The 21,857-nt window shown below is 45.8% G+C and overlaps 1 long non-coding RNA gene across 2 annotated transcripts; it reads right to left on the minus strand.

The window, feature by feature from the left end:
- Positions 1-658: 658 nt before the first annotated feature.
- Positions 659-13,256, minus strand: LOC144230605 (uncharacterized). 2 transcript variants are annotated; one of them, XR_013334823.1, is made up of 4 exons: positions 13,193-13,256; positions 10,511-10,652; positions 1,404-1,552; positions 659-718 (listed from the first exon to the last, which is right to left on the minus strand). It is a non-coding gene; the product is annotated as an uncharacterized LOC144230605 (long non-coding RNA). The 2 variants fall into 2 exon arrangements; XR_013334822.1 differs by having other exon boundaries at positions 13,068-13,256.
- Between the last annotated feature and the right edge of the window lie 8,601 nt (positions 13,257-21,857).

Here is a 21,857-nt window from a genome sequence, read left to right on the forward strand (position 1 = left end):
GTCTCACCATGAAGAACAGCCAGGAGAAAACTGTAAATCCGATCCTCTGAGTGAGAGAATCTACAGAAGACCCGCACTATCCTATCGTGGGCCCGACAAAGCCCTGGAACGAAATGGGGTCTTATGAATAATGTCAAGACTGTCTCCTCAAACTGACCCCCCACCCCCGTTTTCCTTCTGCTTCGAGGGGAAGGCAGCTGGAGCCAGACAAACTCAGAGACATTACATCAGGGAGAAACAGGGAGGGGAGAGGGATGGGGAAACAGGGGTTGAGAGGGAGAGAGAGAAAGAGGCGGGGAGAGAAAGAAGGAGAGAGAGGGAAACGGAGCAGGGGTGAAGGGGGAGAGAAACAGAAGAGGAGAGATATGGGGAGGGGGAGGGAGAGGGGAAAGTGAGAGAGAGAGAGGGAAAGAGAGATGAAGAGAGGTAGAAAAAAAGGAAGAGAGAGATTGGGAGGGGGAGAGGAAGAGAGAGGGAGAGGGGAGGGTTGCCAAGCCCTGAGCACAGTACATTGCGTCTGTAAATGTGCCTTTTTCCAGAACTATTCGATAGGGGGAAAGAAGCAAGGAGGGAGGAAAGAGAAGCGGAGATGAAGCCTCAATATAGCACCTATAAGTGTTTTATTTGTTTCAACAGAGAAAAGCTTCANGGGCAGGCTCCTCTCCCAAACCAGCCTTTTCTCTGTAAAGCTTTTGTTTCTTCAAAGGTGCCATAAAGCCTGAAAGGAAAAGCAATGAGGAGCTCGAATGTTATTCTTTTCAGATCTTTCTCCCTCTGTTGACTTTGATTTCCGACTGCACAACCCGCCCACCTTGGCTTCCCTCCTTTCCCCCACCCGCTTCGGTGCCGCGGATGAAGTCTATCAGCCCGCAGCGGGCTTGTCATTAGCAAGGCAGGTAATAGCCTACACAGAATGCATCTGGATGGATTCCCTTACACCTTGCAAAGTGACATCTTGTCCTGGACTTCCTGATTTCAAAGACGTACTTGAGACTGTCGTGCAGAATCTGGAAAGTGCGGGAGTCCTTGAGGACCCACAGAGTGTAACAGTTAAGCCATGTGCCAGAAAGAAAAAAAAAATGCATGCAATGGCAAAACCTTCTTGATTTGTCCTAGAATCTTAAACTTTACCTGAGAACTTTACACTCCTTCTAAATATACTTTGGCTCCTTCCCCAGGAAGAAGAATAACAGGGAAAGGTGACTCGTTAAGGACCACGTTTTCTCTTCACCCCTTCTCCCAAGGTTGGATGATCAAAACCAAAGTAAACACCTCCGTGCAAGTTCTGCTCTCATCTGTTCTTGCACTTTCTCTTCCTAACCACAGCCCCCTTTTCTTCCTGCATGTGCCAACCCCAGGTCCTTGATCTTTCTAATTCACCTTTGGGTTTGATATTTGAGTACCTGTGATTCCAGGCATTGTGCAAGGCACTGAGAGTGTCTGCATGAACAAGACACAGTCCGGGTCCCCAGGCATCTCCTAGGCCAGCGAGAGAAACTGCAATACCATGTGATACATTCTCACCGGAGGTGTAGACGCAAGCTCCCGGTGCCTAGAGAAGGAAAGCACGGACTTTATTGGGGAAGTCAGAGATCATTTCATGGGGGAGGGGTGATATTTTCACAGGATATTAAATACGAGGTAAGGGTTTTCAAGGCAGAGAAATGAGAGGAAGGTGTTGTAGGAAGAGGAGCAGGGGCATGGCCAGTGCAGATGGGGGGTCCGGGCAGCTCACACTGCTCAGGAGAGAGTCTGGCAAGACCAAAGCTCTGGGTCTGCTGCACAGAGTAGAGAATAAACCCAATGTGGCCACCTGAAAAGGGTCCTGTATTCCTGGAGAAGGCGTCTGGGCTTTTTGTACATACCTTAAATTTTTAAATGTTTTTTATTTATTTCTGAGAGAGAGAGAGAGAGAGAGAGAGAGAGACAGCATGAGCTGGGGAAGGTCAGAGAGAGAGAGGGAGACACAGAATCTGAAGCAGGCTCCAGGCTCTGAGCTAGCTGTCAGTACAGAGCCTGACGCGGGGCTCGAACCCAGGAACCATGAGATCATGACCTGAGCCAAAGTCCGACACTTAACCAGCTGAGCCACCCAGGCGCCCCTTTATATGTAGATGGTACTAATAGATGGCTGGAAGGTGGCTGCACTAGTGGGAGGATCAGAAGCCAGATCACCTGTCAGGAAGTTATTTCAATCACCTGAGCAAGGAAGAGGCCGATATAAGAGATTTCAGAGGTGAATGGACTTGATGCGGTGACTCGGGGGAGAAGGACTCAAAGGAAGGGATTAAAGCTGCCTGAGAGGTCTAGATAACACCAGAAAGTTAATAGTGGTGACAGTGCATCGACCATGAGACAAAACCATGGGGAAGATGTGAGGGACAGGGGATGAGAAAGGCAGAGAAAGTGACTTCAGTTTGTTCAGAGTCAAGATGGTTTTGTGATCCATCCACGTGGAATTATCCTGAAAGCCACTGAAGTGCAGAAATGATTTTGAGGAAGGATTGGGTCCTGGAGAGAAAAAAGTGGCATTTGTGAGCATGTCAAGCATAGCCTACAGTCTTCAGAAGACTGAAATGACCCAGAAACATTCCATAAAAGAAGGAACAGAGCACGAAGTATGGTGACAAGTCCCTGATATAAAATGCAATTAGATACAAGCCTTGTCCTCAACTCCTGTAAAAGGGTAAAAAGATAGGGGTGCCTGGGTGGCTCAGTTGATTAGGCGCCAACTTTGGCTCAGGTCATGATCTCACAGTTTATGCGTTCAAGCTCTGTGTCGGGCTCTGTGCTGACAGCTCCGAGCCTGGAGCCTGCTTCTGATCCTGTGTCTCCTCTCTCTGCCCCTCCCTCCTCTCAAAAATAAAATAAACATTAAAAAAGGGTGGGGGTGCAAAGGATTTGTACTCTCCAGGAGACAATGGATGTCAAACCAACAAATGCAATGAAATATCATAAGCCTTTGAAAAGGGTGAGCATTTACTGATTGCATTGGTGGCTTATAGTAGAGTGTTGAGAGTAGGCGTGTGGAGGGAAGGACGGGAGAGCCTCTCAGAGGAAGAGAGTTAGAACGGGTCCCTGAAGACATCAGGAATTCAACAAGCAGATGAACAGTGTGAGAGCAGCCCAGAGGACAGCAGGAGTAGAGCCATGGAGGTGTGAAGCAGTCACGTTCCTTTAGCTGGGCCTTCGCTGGGAGTAGAAGGTAGGGATGGGGCCATTGTGTGGGAAGAGGCCGAGGATAGCTCAGGGGCCAGACTATGGGGAATTTGCACTGCATCTTGTAATCAAGGGGGAAATACCAAAGAATTAGGCAAGATGGTAACATGGTCAGGTTTACAGTTTTGAAAGTTTGTTTTGGCATTTGATAGAGGGAGATTTGGAGAAGTCTGAGATGTAAAGAATGCAGACTGATCAGAAAGCTATTCTATCTGCAGAGGAGAAGGAACAATGACTTGAAATACAAGCAGGAGAGGAAAGAGACCACAGATAAGAAGAAGAGAAAGGAGAATCAGTAAGAATCGGCTGCTGGTGTGGCTGTTGAGGAATGAGGTAATTAAGAGGAAAAGACACCTCTTAGTTCCAGACTGGGGGCTGGTGGACATGGGTGTTGCAGCCCACGACAGGAAATCAAGGCAGAAAAGCTATTTAGGGATAATGCTGAGACAAGATGGGGAGAGAGAGAGAGGGGCTTGAGAAAAGTGGCCATCAAGTTCTGAGGTGGGAGGGCCTCCATATTCTCCATGTTATGGTGACCATTGGCATGTCTATGTTGAGCCCTTAAATTACTAATTTTTTACCATTGAAATGTTGAAATACAAATTGTTACATTAAAAATCATATATTCAAATCTTTATCTGCAGACGTTAACCCATCCCCAACTTCTCTCAAATTTCTAATAAGCACTTTACTGCTACAAAACCAACTAGACACAGCGACACTCACTGAACACCAAAGGTAATGACACAGGAATGTCTAGTCAACTATTTCATCAACCCATGCGGGAACCCAAATTCCTCTCCATATACTCATTCACATTCTAATTTGAACTTTTATCACAGCGTAAAATAATGTACTGGGCAAAAAGCACAAAATTTACAGAAATAGTAAGTCCCAGATATTCCAAAATTTTTCTGAACATAATAATGTCTTCCAGAGATGGAAACATGGATTATCTGCAAATAATTATCTAACAACTATTGTGTAATGGCATTACTCATCTCTTCTCTGGGATAATATCTTCATTGAAAACTACCATGTGTTTGCTAAGCAAACCTGTCACTTCTCTTAGCATATTTACGGAATAAGTTTTACGACAATTCTCTATTCTTCCCAAAAGCCAAGCCAAATATTTATTCCTCTAGAGTAGCTAACAAAGCAGGTACCACCAAAGTAAAAGACAACTGAGAATAATTTATAGTAGAGAGCTTGATTTTTTTAATTATAAAGAAATGATTAAAAATGCACACTTTATCAGCATCTATTTGTCTGGTGACCAATCCTACTAAAACTCTCCCATTATTAGGACGTCCACAAGTAGAGAGGACATAGTAAAAATAAAGGCAAGAGAAGGGGGTGAGTTTGGAGAGGCACAGAAAAGACAAGGCAGAAACACTCTAAATGCACAGCTTCAAGACTCCCAAGTGAGTCATTACCATTCTTCCATTTCACAGCTTGAGATAAGTCATTTTACCAGTTTCCTCTGTCGAGGGGTTCTGCTTCCATTTAGGATATAGAAAGCTTCAATAGGTCTTTGCTCCCACCCAAACAATGAGAAAAAAAGATAGGATAATCTATAAGTCTTACATTTTCTCGAGTTGATGTCACAAGGTGACTAAGTGCACTGAATTTTGAATGGTGACAAGCCTCTCCTAGGAGACATAAGACATACTAATGGTCCTACCTTCGACAGTGCATGGAAAAGAGAAGCAGATGCCATGAAAGCAAATGCAAAAAGAAAAGCTGAAATGTTAACAAACTCTCAGAGACCAAGAGTGGGCTACAATTAGAATTTTAAATCCTTGGGAGCCTTGAACACAAAGGGAGTCCACAAGCCCTCGCAAGCTCTTTCCACAGGCCAGTACTAGGGGCTTGCAAGAGACACTGGGGGAAGAGAGAAGACCTGTATAGGTTCTTCTCATTGGAACATATGCACTAAACCCTACTTCCCAGAACTTTCTCTCATATTAAGGAAAAATCTTAAACTGTGAGGAAGGGACAGGAAATCCCTACCTCAATCCAGGACAGAAGCAAAGCCCCACTGTCTCTATAGAGGAGGAAGAAACAAAATATATTTCTCCCTGCCCCAAACAGGAGCCTTGAAATCTCCTTCTGGAAGAAAGGCAGGAAACATTCCCTGACCAAAGACACTCTTACAGATACACTGCAAGGTCTGGCTGCCCAGTGGAGAGAAGCAGAAACACTAAGGAATCCCTTTTTAAAGTACACATGTACAGAGCCTTCCTAAGGCTAAGGCTCAGCCAGGAAAGTGGAGAATCACCCTCTAATCTTACCCTGAGCCTTATGCCAACGGTAGTCTTCCTGAACTGTGGAGTGTAGAAGTTGCTGAAAGTTGAAGATGTGACAGGGACACTGAAAAACCCTTGGGAATCCATAGTCTTGACAAGGAAAATGATTGCACCAGCCCATCAGTGGAGAAATTTCTAGTCTGCGGTGTACTAAATATGACCGTGGCAACAATAAAACCAGCCTACAATCTACCTAGTGACTAGATTGACTCAGCACCCCGCAATAATGACCCGGCAGAGGAGGAAGTATGCCTATTTTGAGCATATGTCAGTGTGGACTAGTCTTCTCCATTTAAGGTCCTTCATTCAATCAAAATTACAAAGCACATCCAATCAAAAATTACAAAACACATGTGTGTACTCACATGCGTGTATGCAAGCAAGAGAGCCAAAGACATTTCAAGAGGTAAGATAGTCAATAGAAACAGACCCAGAATGAACAAAATAGTTTCAAAAATTGAAACTAATAGGGAGCAGTCTCAAAATAACTCTAATCAATACATTAATGATCTAACAAAAAAGTAAATAATTTGCATGAATAAATGAGGCAAGTCCAGCTATGTGGTGGAGACTAGAAAACAGAGTCAAATGGAAATGGTAGGAAATAGAAAACGTGATATCAGAAATAAAGACTTCCTTCGATTGACACAATGGGACAGTAAAAATAATAGCAATAATAATAACAATAGTGATTTTTTTAAGCTAAATCAATAGAGGATATCCAAACTGAAGAACAAATAGGGGCAAAAATGCAGTAGAAACAGGGAAGAGAAACAGGACATGAATCCCAAGACATGTAGGACAAAATCAAAATGTTCTAACATCCTTATACAGTCTCAGAAGGTTAAAAAGGGAATGGGGCAGAAGAAATGTTTTAAGAGAGAATGACCAAATATTTTTGAAAATGAATAAAAGACAAGCAAGGTGTGAACCAAGAAGCTCAAAGAACTCCAAGAAAGATAACTTAAGTATACACAAACACTTTGCCACATCATGGTCAAACCATAGAAAAAAATTTAAAAATTAAAAATAAAACAGTGAAAATCTTGAAGACAGCCAAAGAAAAGAAATATTATATAGAGAGAAACAAAGATGAGAAATATCAGAGACTTCATGCCAGAAATTTTGAAAACCAGGAATAGTAATGACATTTTGAAAGTCAAATAATAATTATTTGAAAGGAAAAATAATTATTAAGCAATAATTTTATAGCCAGAAAAATATCTTTTAAAAGGAAAGCAAAACAAATCCTATTTCATAGGGAGCAAAAGCTGAGCAAATTTATTGTCAGAAACACACCACAAAAATAAATAAACAAACAAACAAATAAATAAATAGAAGTTTTTCAGACAGAAGCAGTATTACACCAGACAAAACTTCACTTCCACACAAAGACATGCAGACCTCCAAAAAAATTATAAAAATGTTAGTAAATATAAAATATTTTCTTAAGACTTTTAATTTAATTAAAGGATGTTTGGCTGTGTAAGGCAAACACAGTAAAAATACATTATGGGTTTATAGCATATGTAGAATTAATCGTATAACAACTTAGCACAAAAGATGGGAGAGAAAAAATGAAAATTAATTGTTGTAAGGTCAGTATGTCCTACTTGAAGTCATATAATAGTATTTCAAGATGACTGAGATAAGGTAAAGGTGTATATAATAAACTCTAGAGCAGCCTGTAAAAAATATAAAAATAGTATAACTAACAAACCAATTGTAGAGATTAATTTGAATTATAAAAATACTCAATCCAAAGGAAGACAGGAAATGAAGATTAAAAAAAAAACAAAAAATAGGCAGGATAAATATAAAACTAATAGCACCCATCCATATTAGTACCTTACCCAACTTTATCAGTACTTACATCAAATGTAAATGGTTTATACACCCCAATTAAAAGGCAGAGATTGTCATATTGTACAAAATAAAAAACAAGACCTAACTTTATGCTATCGATAAAATATCCATTTTGAAATATAAAGAGACATAAGGGTTAAAAGTAAAAGAATGGAAAATAAATATCAAGAAACACTAATAAAAAATAAAATAAAGCTGAAATTGCTATGTTAATATTGGGTAAATTTTGGTAAAGAATGTTACTGGGAACAAAGATAAGCATTAGGTAGTAATAAAGAAATGACTTCACCAAGAAGGCACAAGTTTATTAGATGTGGATGTAGTTAATAATATATAAACTAATACATAAAAACTCAGGCACCTAGGTGGCTCAGTTGATTAAGCATCTACTCTTGGTTTTTGCTCAGATCATGATTTCATGCTTTCATGGGTTCAAGCCCCACATTGGGCTCTGCACTGGCAGAGCAGAGCCTGCTTGTAATTCTCTGTCTCCCTATTTCTCTCTGCACCCACTCATGCTCCTCTGTCTAACTCAAAATAAATAAATAAACATATTTTTTTTTAAGTTTAAATACATAAAATTCACAAAACTGAAAGGAGAAATGAAAAAAGTCACAGTTACAGTTGGAAATTTCAACCCTAATATGTTATTAGAAAGTATGCCTTCATACTGCCCTCTAAAGAGCTAAAAGTCTTATTGGAGCTGAAGGTATTGCTCCTGTTTTGTGTATCTAACTCTTTGGATGTGTGTGTGGAATTCCAATGAATGTCAGAGGAGTGAGGCACAGGATTCCAGGTGGGGAAACATCAGGAACCACGTAGTCACATTGTATGTGTCCCTGGCTTCTCCAGTACTTTCTGTTCCATAATAACTTTGGAAGATTTTGGCTCCACTTTAGCCTTTGTGTACCTTAAATGGTTATATGGGATGCTGAGAATGAGCTATACATTTCACACTTGGAAATGATTGATGATAATACACAACAGTAACCTAGACAACATCAGAGCACCACACAGCCCTCAGGTTAAGCTTCTTATCTGTCTTTAACTATCTGAGGCACATTGGTTTAACCATAATCACACCAAGGTAGGTGGAAGATGGAGGGTGGAAACTGGCAAGAAATCTCTTATTAACTCATAATTAAAATACTTGTAATAACAACAATAATAACAGGTAATGCTAGAAAGTGTCTCCAGCTTCCAAGAACAATGAAAATAACTGTGCATTGACACCTTCAATCCTACCCACAGCCCTCTGGGCACAATAAGCCTCATTTTCAGGGTGGAGATCATGAGGCTTGGGGGTGTTATGCACCGCCTGCCTGGGGCCACTCCACTGTTAAATGGTAAAGTTGAGATTCAAACCCAAGTTTGTCTGAAAGAGCAAATCTCGCTTAAGTATGGTGGTGAAGAACGATGAATTTGAGGCCAAATATTTACTGGGCATTCCCTTTGCTCAAGAAGCCAATTAGAAATTGTTAAGGCACGTGGGCTAACAGTCTTTATGGGTTAGTCTGGTGGCGATACCAACAGCCTCTCACTCATGAAGCCAGCTCCCAGAACCATGATCAGAGGGCACAGGTAATTGGAAGGAGGTTGCTGATGGTCATTTCAAAGGGCAAGCAGATTAAAATCTACTCTTTTGCTGTCCCCCAAACAGTACTTGTTCTCAGGGATAGAAAAAAAAAATATGTATATAGCCTTTAAGTTGACTTCACCATCTGTTTTGAATAATTTCGCATAATGTGAATAAGCTTCTAATTCATCATCTCAGATTAATATCGGAATTTTTAAAAGGAGATGCAAAGATTGAATTCAGTCCTCCTGGATCAGTAAGAGAAACTGGGGTGGAGAAGACACCATTTTTCCACTATCATTTACTTAGGGGATAAATGAGGCAGAATCCAGAGATTTTGGCCTGAGGCATTGTTATTTACTTTCTGAAAGATTGTGGTTTGAGGGTGATGGGCACTTGAGGGTATGAGCATGCCAAATGCTACCAGGGAGGGGGTATAGTTGTGCCCTCTGCTCCTTCTAGGCATCCCAGCAAGGACTGGCCAGGAACTCGGTCATCCCAGGAGAGAGCTTCAGGTGACCCTGCAGGGTACATTCTGAATGTCCCAAATGCAAGCCCCACACTCCACGCCTGCCCCTGGCTGAACACACAGCCTTGCATGTGTTTCCTATCGGCAAGCACACACCCCACCACAGTGCATTTGGAGACCTGGCCTCCGATACCAGGACTGACGTGAGGCTGTGAACAGTCCGGACTGTCTCTGATATATGACGTGAGAGGGAAGATGACTGAACAGAGCGGGCTGCTGCAAGGATTACCAAGCATTCCATTTCCAACTTCCTGCCTCCCTCCTCTGGCAGCGAGGACGGCCTGGCTTTCAGATGGGTCTCGGCGGCGATGCCGCACATGTGAGAAAGGCTGGGAGGGTGTCTCTGCCCTAAACCGCTCAGTTCAAATATCAGCCTGAAACAACCCACTTAAAAACTCTATTGAGTTTCTATGTATTTTTGTTTCATAATTAATACACTCATTAGTTTTGACAAAATGTGCGTTATCGATATGGTGACCCAACTTAACCAGTTAGCAGCATTGCATTCCAAGTATAATAAGCAACCATCTGAGTAGTTATGTCATCTGAGATCTACACCCCTAACTAGAATGACACCTTATTTATTTTCTTTTATCCTTCTAGTATTCTGGTGAAGAATATATGGTGGTGGTGGGCGAAAGAACTTGGGTTCTGGAAGGAGCAGAACATTCATTGTCTCGTGCAGGCATGAAAATGCTTGTATGTTGAAAAGCCCACCAGCTGCAGGAGGAAAACCAGATTCTAATTAACACTGCCCCAAATCTCTCTTCTTTTGTTTGGCATCTTTTTTTTCCCTTTCTCTCTCTCTCTCTCTCTCTCTCTCTCCCCCCCCCCCCCCCCCTCNGCACAGGCATGGAAAGTGTGCTCACAGGAGAATTTTAATTTATTGATGCTTCTTGCCCCTACTGTACATTCCAGCTCCTATTTGAGGGTAATGGATGAAGCAGATGTTTGACACCGCAGCACCTCTTCATAACTTCACTCTTCAAAACCAGTTTTACAAGTACTTACTCGCATGGGTTCCCACTGACACAGGAAGCTGAGGTCATCGTGAAACATGAGGCTGAGGCAGGAGCCTGAACTCATGTGCTCTGCAGCTGGGCCCCCATCTTCTGAGCACGTTACCGATTTATGAAGCAGCCATAATTTTCAGCTTATGGACAAAGAAATAAAAGTGTTGACACCGTTATTGTAACATCTGTGAAGGGAAAAATACGAGCCGATTTCTAAGTGCACAAATGATCCCGGAGTTATAAAGATTCTTTTATGCTTAATTGTATTCATTATCAGCAGTAATTATTTCTAACACAAGCAGTTTCTTCCAATTTAATGTCAACCTAAAAGGTTAAGACCTTACAATAGAGTCATTTCTACCTCGTGATTTGTCGGGTCTGCAAAGTTGGGCTAATTGGGAAAGCAAGAATTGCTTCTGAGAGCTCTCCTGCCTTGGTCTCCACTCGCCTGGGTGGAGCAGATCTCTCCGTTAACATCACCAAAGGGTACAACTGGGCAGGGTCCGAAAAGGTTCCTGGGCTTGCACTCTGAACCATAGCTTTGTCAGCAGTGGGGGGACTACGGGAGGTTCTGGGTCTGCACCCTGCTCCAAGCATCCTTGTAAACAAACGTCCGTAATTGCTGGGGCTGGTGTTGAGGGATGCACTGGAAGAAAAGAGAAGGCTCTGGAATGCTCTGGTGTGACACTTACGGATGAGAAGCTGGCTTCAGCAGCGGAGACAATGAGAGCATGTCTTCCTTATGCCAACAGGACAAAGCCCTGGTGATCCAAGTCCTTCTGTTTACAATGGGCAGAGGTGACATTGGATCCTCAAGCTTAGTCCAACACTGAATGTGGTCTACCTGGTGGCTCTGTCTCCAAAGCACTGTGCGATGAAGACAACTAGTAGTGTGGGTGGTTGGTGGGGCCCCCATAATGCTGGATAAGTATCTAACGCCGCGTGCCTGTGTGCACACGTGTGTGTGTGTGTGTGTGTGTGCTGGAGAAGTTGGAGAAGGGGCATAGTGTGTTCTGTCCTAGCTTTCCAAATATCTTCTGAGTAAGCTCAAAAATTTTGCCTATAAGGCCTATTTGGGGGTCAGGGGGATACCCTGGGGATCTTGCCCTGGCCACACTGAGGCAGCAGCTCTACCCTTGTAGAATACAATTCAGGAGACTGAGGTGGCTTCCTTAGCTGCATCCATCACCTTTCTGCATCACCCTCTTGCTTGCTGAAATCAGATGTCAAAATACTAGAAACCTGACAGTCTCTCTTCAGCCGTTTAAAGCCAGCCATCTCTTTGCATTACATGGAATAAATCCCAGCTTGTTTTAACTTAAGAAGGTCCACTGTCAGCCCTGTAAGATGTCAAGCTTATGAGAGGATGGGCCTTCCTTTCTGGTGGCCCTATCCACCCCATTGCTTACATCAGCTCCCGGCAGTGTAAGTCTTACCTTCGCTTCAGTTTCCTACAAAACATTGAGGCAAAGCCTGAGTGTGTGCCAGTGTCCTACAGAAGGTGAAATCTCCGGCCAGGAAGAGTGAAGGAAGAGAGGATTGAAGTAGGGTGGGAAGCAAATGCAAGGTGATACGTCACCTCCCTGGCCCTGCTTTGCCATAAACTCCGAGCTACCCAACAATGGCTTGACAGGCGCACCCTCCAAACTAATGAGATGTCACCAGATGGACTGTATGGAAAAACCATGCCCAGAATGGCGTCTGTCGCAGGGAACGATGCAGAGGAACTTGCCCTTGCCTCCCAATGGTCCAAGTGCTCCCAGCATGGAGCCAAGTGCACTCACACCTGGTTTCATCACCAGAGAAAGCCCTTCACGTTACGATCCAAAGTCCATCTGTCTAGTCAGGACTTAGCATTTAGACATGTGAGGCCACAGTGATCTGTGTTTAAATACCGATGACTGTGGGCTCCTCTGTCACTGAACCTGTGTCATGGGTAGAGAGACATCATAATCAACGTGATTATCACTTCTGCCAGGTTGACCGAAAGACAGTACCGGAAAACAAGTCTGTGCCCTCAAAAGCGTGAGGCTGAGCCTTTCACAGTACAAGACAAACGACCCTCTCTTTGATACCTGGTGTCACCTCTAACAAAAAAAAATTACAATAATACGATCATGATTCACTTCCAGGAAGTCATTTGGATGTGTGCCGATGAGAAATGTCTGCCAGACCACAGTGCATTTGCCTTTCTTCTACCCACCACTCCACAGCAAATTCAGGTCAGATAATTAGCACTTGTCTCTATGCCTTATGCTTTCTGAATTTCTGCAGCACCATGAGTAGGAGGGAAAAGTTCTGAAACCTTCCATGAGATTGTTGTTGCCATGGAAACCGCTCCCTTGGAATTCTCATACTTATTCCCAGTTGGTGAACAGGAGATATTCCAAACCAAATACTGAAAGAGTTCTAAAAGCCAGGCAGAAGACAGGAGGGCATGGGGAGGTTGGGAGAGTCCCCGGAAGGTTGACAGTAAGGATAACGCAATCAGGGAGGAGGAGGATATAACCTTCCGTCTGCCTTCTGTCTGGTGAAGATACATGGACGCCCCATACCTGTCCTTGTAAGGAGTCATCAAGGAGCTCCAAGTCCAGCCTCGACATGGCAATATGGCTTTGTGTCTGCACGATGCTTGCAGAGCTGGACCGACCTCGTACTCTCACCTTCCTTTTCAACTAACCTGCTGCATGATCTTGGGTGAGCCATGCCCACTCTTCAGGCTGAGGTGCCTGCACCTCTATAAACGAAGCTTCCGGAATGGCTATGACCCAAGGTGTCTCTCTGCTCTAGGGAATTATGATGCCATCAAACGCAATGGCGGAAGTTCTGGTCATGGTTGGCGGATCTGGGGTCTTCTCCAGTAGTGGGCCCAAAACTAAGATCTCCAGTAAGGTTAGGTGTGAGAGTGCCCCGTCTCACCAGTGCTAGGTCTCTCTTCAGAGGGAGTTGGTGTTTGTGGTTGACTATACTTGGTTTCATCAGAAATCATTGTCAGTACATTTCTTCATTTGTTTTCAAATCGTTTCCAAGGATACTGTGAAGAATAAGGACGGTGGATGGAGGCGAGAACATTTCTGTCCTTATTATGAGTGAGGAGGTCCGACGGGTATGGCAACTCTAGTCTCTCAAATGAAAGGATGGGATCAGAGACGTCAAATGGCAGGAAGCCTCAAGGACAGGACGTGTGTGAGGCACTCCGCCCCACGCCTCCTGTTCCGTCCAGCGCCAGCCCTGGGTCAATATCCTCTCAAATCAAGAGGAAAACAATACTTGCCCAATTGTCAGGCACCCTATTTCATTGCTAGGAGAAGCCTATGGATTTGAACTTGAACCTTGGCCCTCCTTGGCTTGTGGGGACTATGTGGCAAACAATGGATTGCTGCCCCAAGGAAACATGAAAGTGTGTTACATTTTTAAGATACATTCTTGCTAGGTCAGACTTAAAGAGAAAGACTTTGAATCTGCCCTCCAGGCTGGGGAGGGTGCAGGGTGAATGGCAGTCTCCAGAAAAGAACAAAGATGGAAAAGGACAGGCGAAGTGAGTCCTCCCAGAGGAGGAAGGATGGAGCCATTCTTCCAGTCATCCGCAAATCGTGGAGGAGGAGAGGGGGCCCAGCAGGGGGTGTGGACTTAGAGATGGTTCACTCAAGGAGGAGGGGGCTCCGGGTCCTCCCCCAAAGCCACGTGGGTGGCCGTTCGCATCCTTTCTTTCAGTCAGGTGAGCCCAACATTCTGTACGGGCGTAAAGGGTGATGGTTTGTACATGAAAAGCAATTTCTCCTTGAGCAGGTATTAAAAGTCAAATTTCAAAATTTCAGTGTGTGCATGTGTGGGAGGCAAAGGGAGAGGAGAGAAGGGACTGAGATGGCTGCAGGGTTTAAGGGAAAAAAAATGGGGCCCTAAAATATGCAAATGTCGGGTACTGATTGGAGCACATTTTCCCTGAATTGAAGGTAACTTATACTCTGGTGGTGCCAGACTATTCAGCAAACGTCTTAGGCTATTTGTGTTTTTTTGTTTCTGATTTTTTTTTTTAATTTTTAACCGGTTCATTCATATTAGGGAACAAAGCATCCATATTTTAAGACGGATTTATGAATATATCCTGCTACAAACCAATGTAGCATTCAGCCCCCTCCATTCCATGCCGATTTAAAACACCGACGACTGCCAGGAGCCCTCGGCTGAGATGAGTTTGCGGTTTTGTTGTTTTGTTTTGCTTTGTTTTAAAATACAGTACGAAACGATTTTAAGTGAAATTCCCAGGAACATAATTTGGGGCAAAGACAATCGAATGCTTAATGAACTCTATTCCCGAGCCTGCTATCTTTATCCCCGGTCGTGTTCTCCGCTTTCGTGACCCCGCACGGCAGAGGCAGAGCCGGGCGGGCGCTCCTGGTGGCTCCTGGAGGAAGGGGCGTCTGTAGCTGTGCAGCTCGGTGCCATCCTTCCCCGCCACCCGGAGGCACTTCTGGGCTGGCGCGGGGGACTCGCGCGGAGACATCCCGAGCTGCTCTCCTCTTTCTCGGAGAAACGACTTCTACCTCCTTGGCAGGTTGCTAATAAACATTCACAGCAGGAAGGAGGCCCTATCTGGAGCCTGGAAGCTCATTTATAAGAAACTCTCATGAAGTCATCAGGGTCAAAGTTGACCTTCCTGTTATTAAACTTGGCTGAGAATGTGCCTGTGGACTTTGGCAGCAAGTCAACATTCTTCATCTAAATGGAGTCCTAGGAAAAAAAGGTAAGGGTGCACCTTCAATAAACCGCGGGCAGCGAGGATGCCGCAGGGCGAGCAGGGACCCCGGCCCGGGCGCCTCTCCTCTCCCGGATGCCTGCTCTTTCCAGGGTCCTTTCTGTAGGTCAGCCAGGCACCTGCTCCCTTGGGTCACACAGTGGCCGCACCGCAGGCCTCTGAGCACATGTCACCAAGCTGACGGCCTGAGACAGCCTTGGCCTGGGGGTCCAGGATTGTGGGTGTGGCTGTGGCGGGTCGCATCTTGTCGCCCAGGTCCCAGGGCTGCTCTGCCCGCCGCCAGGGTTCTGACTGCAGCCGCCGCAGGACTTCGCAGTCATCATGCTGACGTGCCACTCACTGCGTCCTGCGTGTTTCCTTCCTGGGAGAGTCCCTGGGTCGCGTGTGTCCATTTGCACCAGTGAGCAGTGAGGCCTGGCCGGTCCGCCGTTCCGGGAAGCACACACGATCACAGAGGCTTTATTCTCTAGGTTAAGTGGGCTTTTAATTGGTCCCAGCCAGCGCGACCCCCCCAGGCTGTGAAGCCCCAGAGGCATTTATCATCCACCCTGCGACGGTGGTTTCCAACATCAGGGTCTCCATGGGAAGAAGCACTCAGGGGGTTTGTTTTTCAGCTGGAGCTGCTGCCGGCTTTCTGCTGCTTGGACCTCAGCTTTCACCTTCTCCTGGGTCCTCCTCCTTTCCTTCACCATATTGAAAAGGCATTTCCGAAATTCTTAATGTTTTAGACACATTGTGGGATTGGATTGTGAGGTCTGCCAGGGGGAGGGACTGGCCTGCCTCTCAACCCGGCTCCGTTTCCTTGAGGAACCTTCTATATTTTTACAGCTGCCTATATTTTCCCATTTGTCTCTCAACTCGCGGCAGCAAGTAGGAGGTTTTTATTCCCATTTCTCAGGTAAGGAAGTGGAGGTTAGGAGAAGTAAGCACAGCCATGCAAGTTTAGCAGCCGGGACTGGAGCTCGGGCCCGACCGCCCTGCTCTGGGGCGCCTGCCAGCCGCGGCCAGGCCACCGTCAGTCACCGCTGTTAGCGGTTTGCCCCGCAAAAGGGCACTGCTGAATGGTGAGCCCGGAGCTCGGAGACCCCAGCGCGCAGTCTAACAGTCTGCAGTCTTTCTGTTTTCTTTTCCTTTTCGAATCGTCCTGCCCTTAGGTCATCGGGAAACCTCCGGGCAGGGCGGGTGTGCGTCCTAACGCGCACGTGCTCCGGGGCCTGTGTGCACACACCTCCGCCTGCAGCAGCAGGACGGGCGGGGGCGGGAGGTGCGCAGGCAGCAGGGCCGGAGGGTGGGAGGCCGTCAGCTCCCGGGAGCCCTGAGAGGCCTCAGTGAGGGAGCCAGACTCACGGAAGAGTCAAGTCCACAGTGGTTGTGACTGAGAGCGAAGGGGAGCCTCAAGGAGGCCGGGCGGCTGGGTGACCGTGGTCAGACTCGGCAGGTTGAACTTCACCCTCTGGGCCCCAGGGAGTCACCAAGGACTACACAATGTGGTGGTCGCACATTTAGCTTTGTGTCTAGGGACTGTGTCCCCCGGAGGGAGGAGAGAAACCAGGTGCAGCAGCCGAGGGCGAAGGCCCGGAAGGGAAAGGAAACCAGGTGAGAAACTGGCAAGTCACAAAAGCCAGGGGCTGCGGGCCTGGGCCGGAGGCCTGACCCGAGGAGTCTCTGAGGAGCATTCACGGGGAGCTTTCTGGTTTGGGGGGTGTGGGGGATGTGGCTCTCGGCAGCCTGGAGAGGAGAGTCTCAGAGGAATAGAATTTTCCGGGACATCATGGGGCTAGTGGGAAGGAGTCCCAGGTGTACGGAGCATGGGGTGCCCCCAGAGCGTCTGAGACAAGGGGCGTGCCTGGACATTTGTACCTAGAAGGCAGGCCACGCACGGGTGTCGCTGTAGAGGAGGCAGCAGGGATCTCCCCAAGGGCCAGGTGGAAAGGGAGGGAAGAGGAGATGCGGGCTTGTGTGGAGGTCTAGGAGGTGAACAGAGCCCGACCTGTGCAGAGGGGCGGAGGGGCGGAGGGGCGTGGTGCCGGCCAGGAGTCGGAGGAGCCCTGAGGGAAAGTCTACCATTTTCCTTTATACTGAAGTGCAGGGAAGCCAAGCATCACTGTGTCACTCCGCGAGCCCTGATGGCATTTACCTCCGACTCGCACCCTCCTGCCCTGCAGCTGAAGGCACAGCCGAGATGCGCAGTGGTGCCCTGAGATGGGAGATGGGCGCTGTTGGGCTATACCTCCCTCCTCCTCTGCGTCAAGCAGCTCCGGCCACTGTGTGAGCAAGACACAAGCAAGAGAGCTTCCTCAAAGGAGCTCCAGCCTTTGAATCCTCCGGGTCCTGTGGCTGAGCCGGCCCCGCGCTGCTTGGGCAGAGGGGAGGCTGGGGACAGCTGGTGGTGCGTCCTGCAGGAAGGGCACCTCCTCTTCCTCGTCCCTCGTCACCCCGAAGAGGGGCCTCCACCCAGTGAGCACATGTCAGAGAGCCCTCCGCTGCCAGCCCACGGGCCCAGCCAGGCAGCCCTGCTGACAGTCACGGAGGCCCTGCCAGAAAAATGTCAATGGGCGACATTGCTCCTGGCAACCAGAGCTCACTTGTCTGAAGCCGCTGCCATCAGAGGCGATTTGCCTCCTGGATGAAGGCGCTGTCTGGATGAGAGGGACCCGGAGCAGCTCCCTTCAGAGTGACACACCGCCGTGACAGTGCGGCAGCGTGATGACAGGGTGCACCTGTAGCAACGTGGAAGGCGTGTGCACAACTTGGTGAGGACACCGCGGGCAAGGAGGCCGGGGGTGTAAGGAGGAGGTGGAGGCATAGGTTTGGACTTCCCCAGGTTGTCAAAGGCCGGTGCCCTAGGCTCACCTGCTCCTGGAAATGCTCCTGTCCTTTCCTGACGCCGCCCGCTTCCCCCACCCCCTCCCCACAACACTTGCAGCCCCTTCTCCACTGCTTAGAGACCAGCCCCTTCTCCTCCCTCTGGGATGAGGCTGGCCCTTCATCCAGCTCTCTGTTCCTCCTTCACCCAGACCTGGATGGAGCCCAGAGGTGCTGCAGAGGGCTTCTGGAGAGTGCAGAGGACACAGGTTGGGTTATTTTTATTTAGATCATGGTGGGAAAAAAAAAAAAAAAAGATTGTCCAGTCTGAATAGTCAAACCATCCTGGAATATTTGGGGAAAATTATTTTCTCGAGGATCAGATAAGAAACAGGCATGAGACTCCTTCACTCAGCCCATGATGAGTCTTACGGCAGAGACAAATCAGCACGAAATAAAAGTGACAGTGGCTAACACGTACATGGTGAAACTGTCAGAAGAATTGAAATCTTTTGGCAGACCCACGTCTGTAAAACTGATCTGGAAAATATTGAAATTGAAAAATATGATAACTGCAAATAGAAAGTATATACTGGCAGAAGCTAAAATTAGTAAAATATGTGGACAAAAATACTGATCTGTGAATCCTAGCTTGACTGCAGAATTTACATGGAAGAATTAATTTTGATGAAATTAGAATTAATTAGAATTAACTTGATGAAACTAATTTTGTGAAATAAGTCCCTAACTTTCTATACAATGCCTACATATTTCAAGTGTTTCTATTTTTATTTTAAATTGATCAAACCAGATTTGTTCCAGAAAATACTTTCTCCACAAAAACTCAATATTGGGGTGCCTGAGTAGCTCAGTCAGTTAAGTGTCCAACTTCAGCTCAGGTCCTGGTCTTGTGGTTCGTGAATTCGAGCCCTGCATCCGGCTCTGTGCTGACAGATCAGAGACTGGACCCAGCTTTGGATTCTGTGTCTCCCTCTCTCTCTGACCCTTCCCTGCTCTGTCTTTCTCTCTGTCTCTCAAAAATGAATAAACTTTAAAAAAATTTTTAAAAACCCCTCAATGTTGATGATTTTTTCCAAATGTTTCCATTGATAAAGGGTTTTCAAAGTATTCCAAGAATGGAAAATACGAGGACTAACCAACAAAATTGAAATACTGTAAACCAACTCCCGGTTCCAGACAAGATGAAACAGCTAAACTTCTCCCTGATCCCCTGCACTAAGTAGAGCTAAAATCCATTGACATGGTATGTCAAACAAGTGTATGACTGAAAGGTGTAAAGAGCAACATAATTGGCTCAGGCTTGAGAGCCAACAAAATGGTGAGAGTTCTGGGTTCTTGGTTCACTTCCTATACGTGCTGAGTGAGGCACTGGTGAATTGTTGAGTCCTGAAATCTTTATAGACACAGACAGAAAAACAGGCCCAAGGAAAGCTTTTCCTCTTCAGCCAAAGGACCAGGAAAGGAGTATTCTTTGACATTATGGCCAACCATGATGGACAAATAAAATTTTTGATAAATTAGACTTTATCAAAATTTAAAACTCTAATGCTACAAAAGACTCCGTCAAGAGGATGAAAATTCAAGCTACAGACTGGGAGAAAGTATTGGTAGAACATGTATCTGAATAAGGACTCCTGTAAAAAATTCTCAAAACTCAACAATAAAAATACAAATAATTCGATTAGAAAGTGTACAAAAGACAGACAGTTCACCAGAGAGGACATATGGATGGCAGATAAACACATTATACCATGTTTAACACCATCACACATTTGGGAAAGGCAAGGCACAGTCACGAGGAGGAATCACTGCACATCTATCAGAATAGTGAAAGGTAAAAGCTGCGACGATGCCAGATGCCATCGCGGATGCGGAGAGACTGGACCTCTTACTCATTTCTATGGGAAATGCAAGTCCACAGATTCTCTGGAAAATAGTTTGGCAGTTTCTTAAAAACCTAAGCTTATTGGATGGCCCAGTAGTCACATTCCTGACCATATATCCAAGAAAAAATGAGAACTCTGTCCACACAAAAATCTGGACAAGAGTGTTCACAGTAGTTTTGTTTACAAGAGCCAACACTGGAAATAACCCAAATGTCCCTCAGTGGTGAACGGTCAAACTGGTGTGCACCTATATCGTGCGCAGAACAATGAAACAATAAAAAGGAGCGACCAACAGAAGCCATAACTCACATGGGCCTCAAGGGCAGTATGCAGAGGGAGGAAAGCCAATCTCAAAAGGTTTTATGCATTAGGATTCCACTTAGGTACCATTCTTGAGCTAAGCGGATTGTAGAGACGGAGAAGGGACAGGCATGGATATGATCACAGAGCAATAGCACAAAGGAGATCTTGCTAGAGGTGGAGGAGTTCTGTGTTTGACCGCGGCGATCACGCCAACCCACACGTGTGGCAAAACCACATAGACCTACACACATGCGCACACAGAAGTGCATGTAGGACAAATTCTAAATAAGGTCTGTGGCTTGTACCAAAGTCCATTTTCTGGTTTTGCTATCGTACTCTAATTCTGGAAGCTGTTGCCATTGGCTACAGCTGGGTGAAGCAAACATGGCATCACTTGTTTTATCTCTGAGAACTGAGAATTATTTCAAAATAAGTAAATGCAAGGCTCTGGACCCATACGCCCAGGGTCTCAAGCGGTCATGCCTTACTTACCTAGCTCAAAATTTCTCTCACCTGACCCATCTTGGCTCACTCCCAAAGCCAATCTTGATAATTAATAAGTAGTGTTTTTATATTGCTAATAGTTGCTGTTTTCCAAACTTCGCATATTCCTTTGAACCCCTGTTGTTTTACATACGCCATTTTCTTCATTTAAAGAACACCGATGCCCCTTTGCAGGGGAGAACAAGAGCTTTTTTCTTTAGAATTTCAGTTCTAAACTCATTTTTCTGCTGCATCCATTTTAACAAGAATTAAATATATTAATTATTATTAGCATATGAATTACCTATTAATAAGGGTTATATGACTATGTACTTGTATGTACACATATATAGCCATTGTGGGTCATATCACATGCATTACAACTGAATCACAGTTCCCCTTGCAGAGCCATATTCTTTTTTTTAATTTATTTTGAGAGAGACAGAGAGAGTGTGAGCAGGGAAGGAGCTGAGAGAGAGAATCCCAAGCAAGCTCTGCAGGGTCAACACAGAGACTGATGAGGGGTTCGAACTCACAAAACTGTGAGATCATGACCTGAGCGGAGATCAAGAGTCAGATGCTTAACTGCTTAACTGGTGGATGGAGCCACCCAGAAGCCCCTGCAACCATTTTCCTGACAGTGAAAGGCAGAGGAATATGCCACCCCAAAATACGCCTCCTCGGTTTAAGGATTATTTTGAGCTGATTATTTTGAGAAACTGCAGGTACAGGAGAAGCTCTGAAAAACAGAAGTTACTCTTTTGTAAGAAAATTCATATCAAAAAATCTCTATGTGAGTCTTCCTCTCCGCATCAGGAAGAGAAAGATGAATCACAAGAAACCCTTATTTACGGAGAAGGTGCCAGACTTCGCTGGCTTTTCCTGGTGTCCCCTACTCCAGCCCCTCCCCCATCTTTTGCCTTCAGCTAAAGGTGCTGTTTAAGGAGGTGGCTTGTGCCACCTTGAAGACTCCTCCTCTGTTTCCCGGGCACCTCCCATGGCTCCATGGAGGTAGGTGTGGTAATCAAGCTTTCTTTGTTTTTCTTTTATTACCTGTCTTCTGTAGCAAACAATCTCCACCAAAAACTCAG

Source organism: Crocuta crocuta, unplaced genomic scaffold, assembly GCF_008692635.1.
Source record: "Crocuta crocuta isolate KB4526 unplaced genomic scaffold, BGI_CrCroc_1.0 scaffold466, whole genome shotgun sequence".
Lineage (NCBI taxonomy): Eukaryota > Metazoa > Chordata > Mammalia > Carnivora > Hyaenidae > Crocuta > Crocuta crocuta.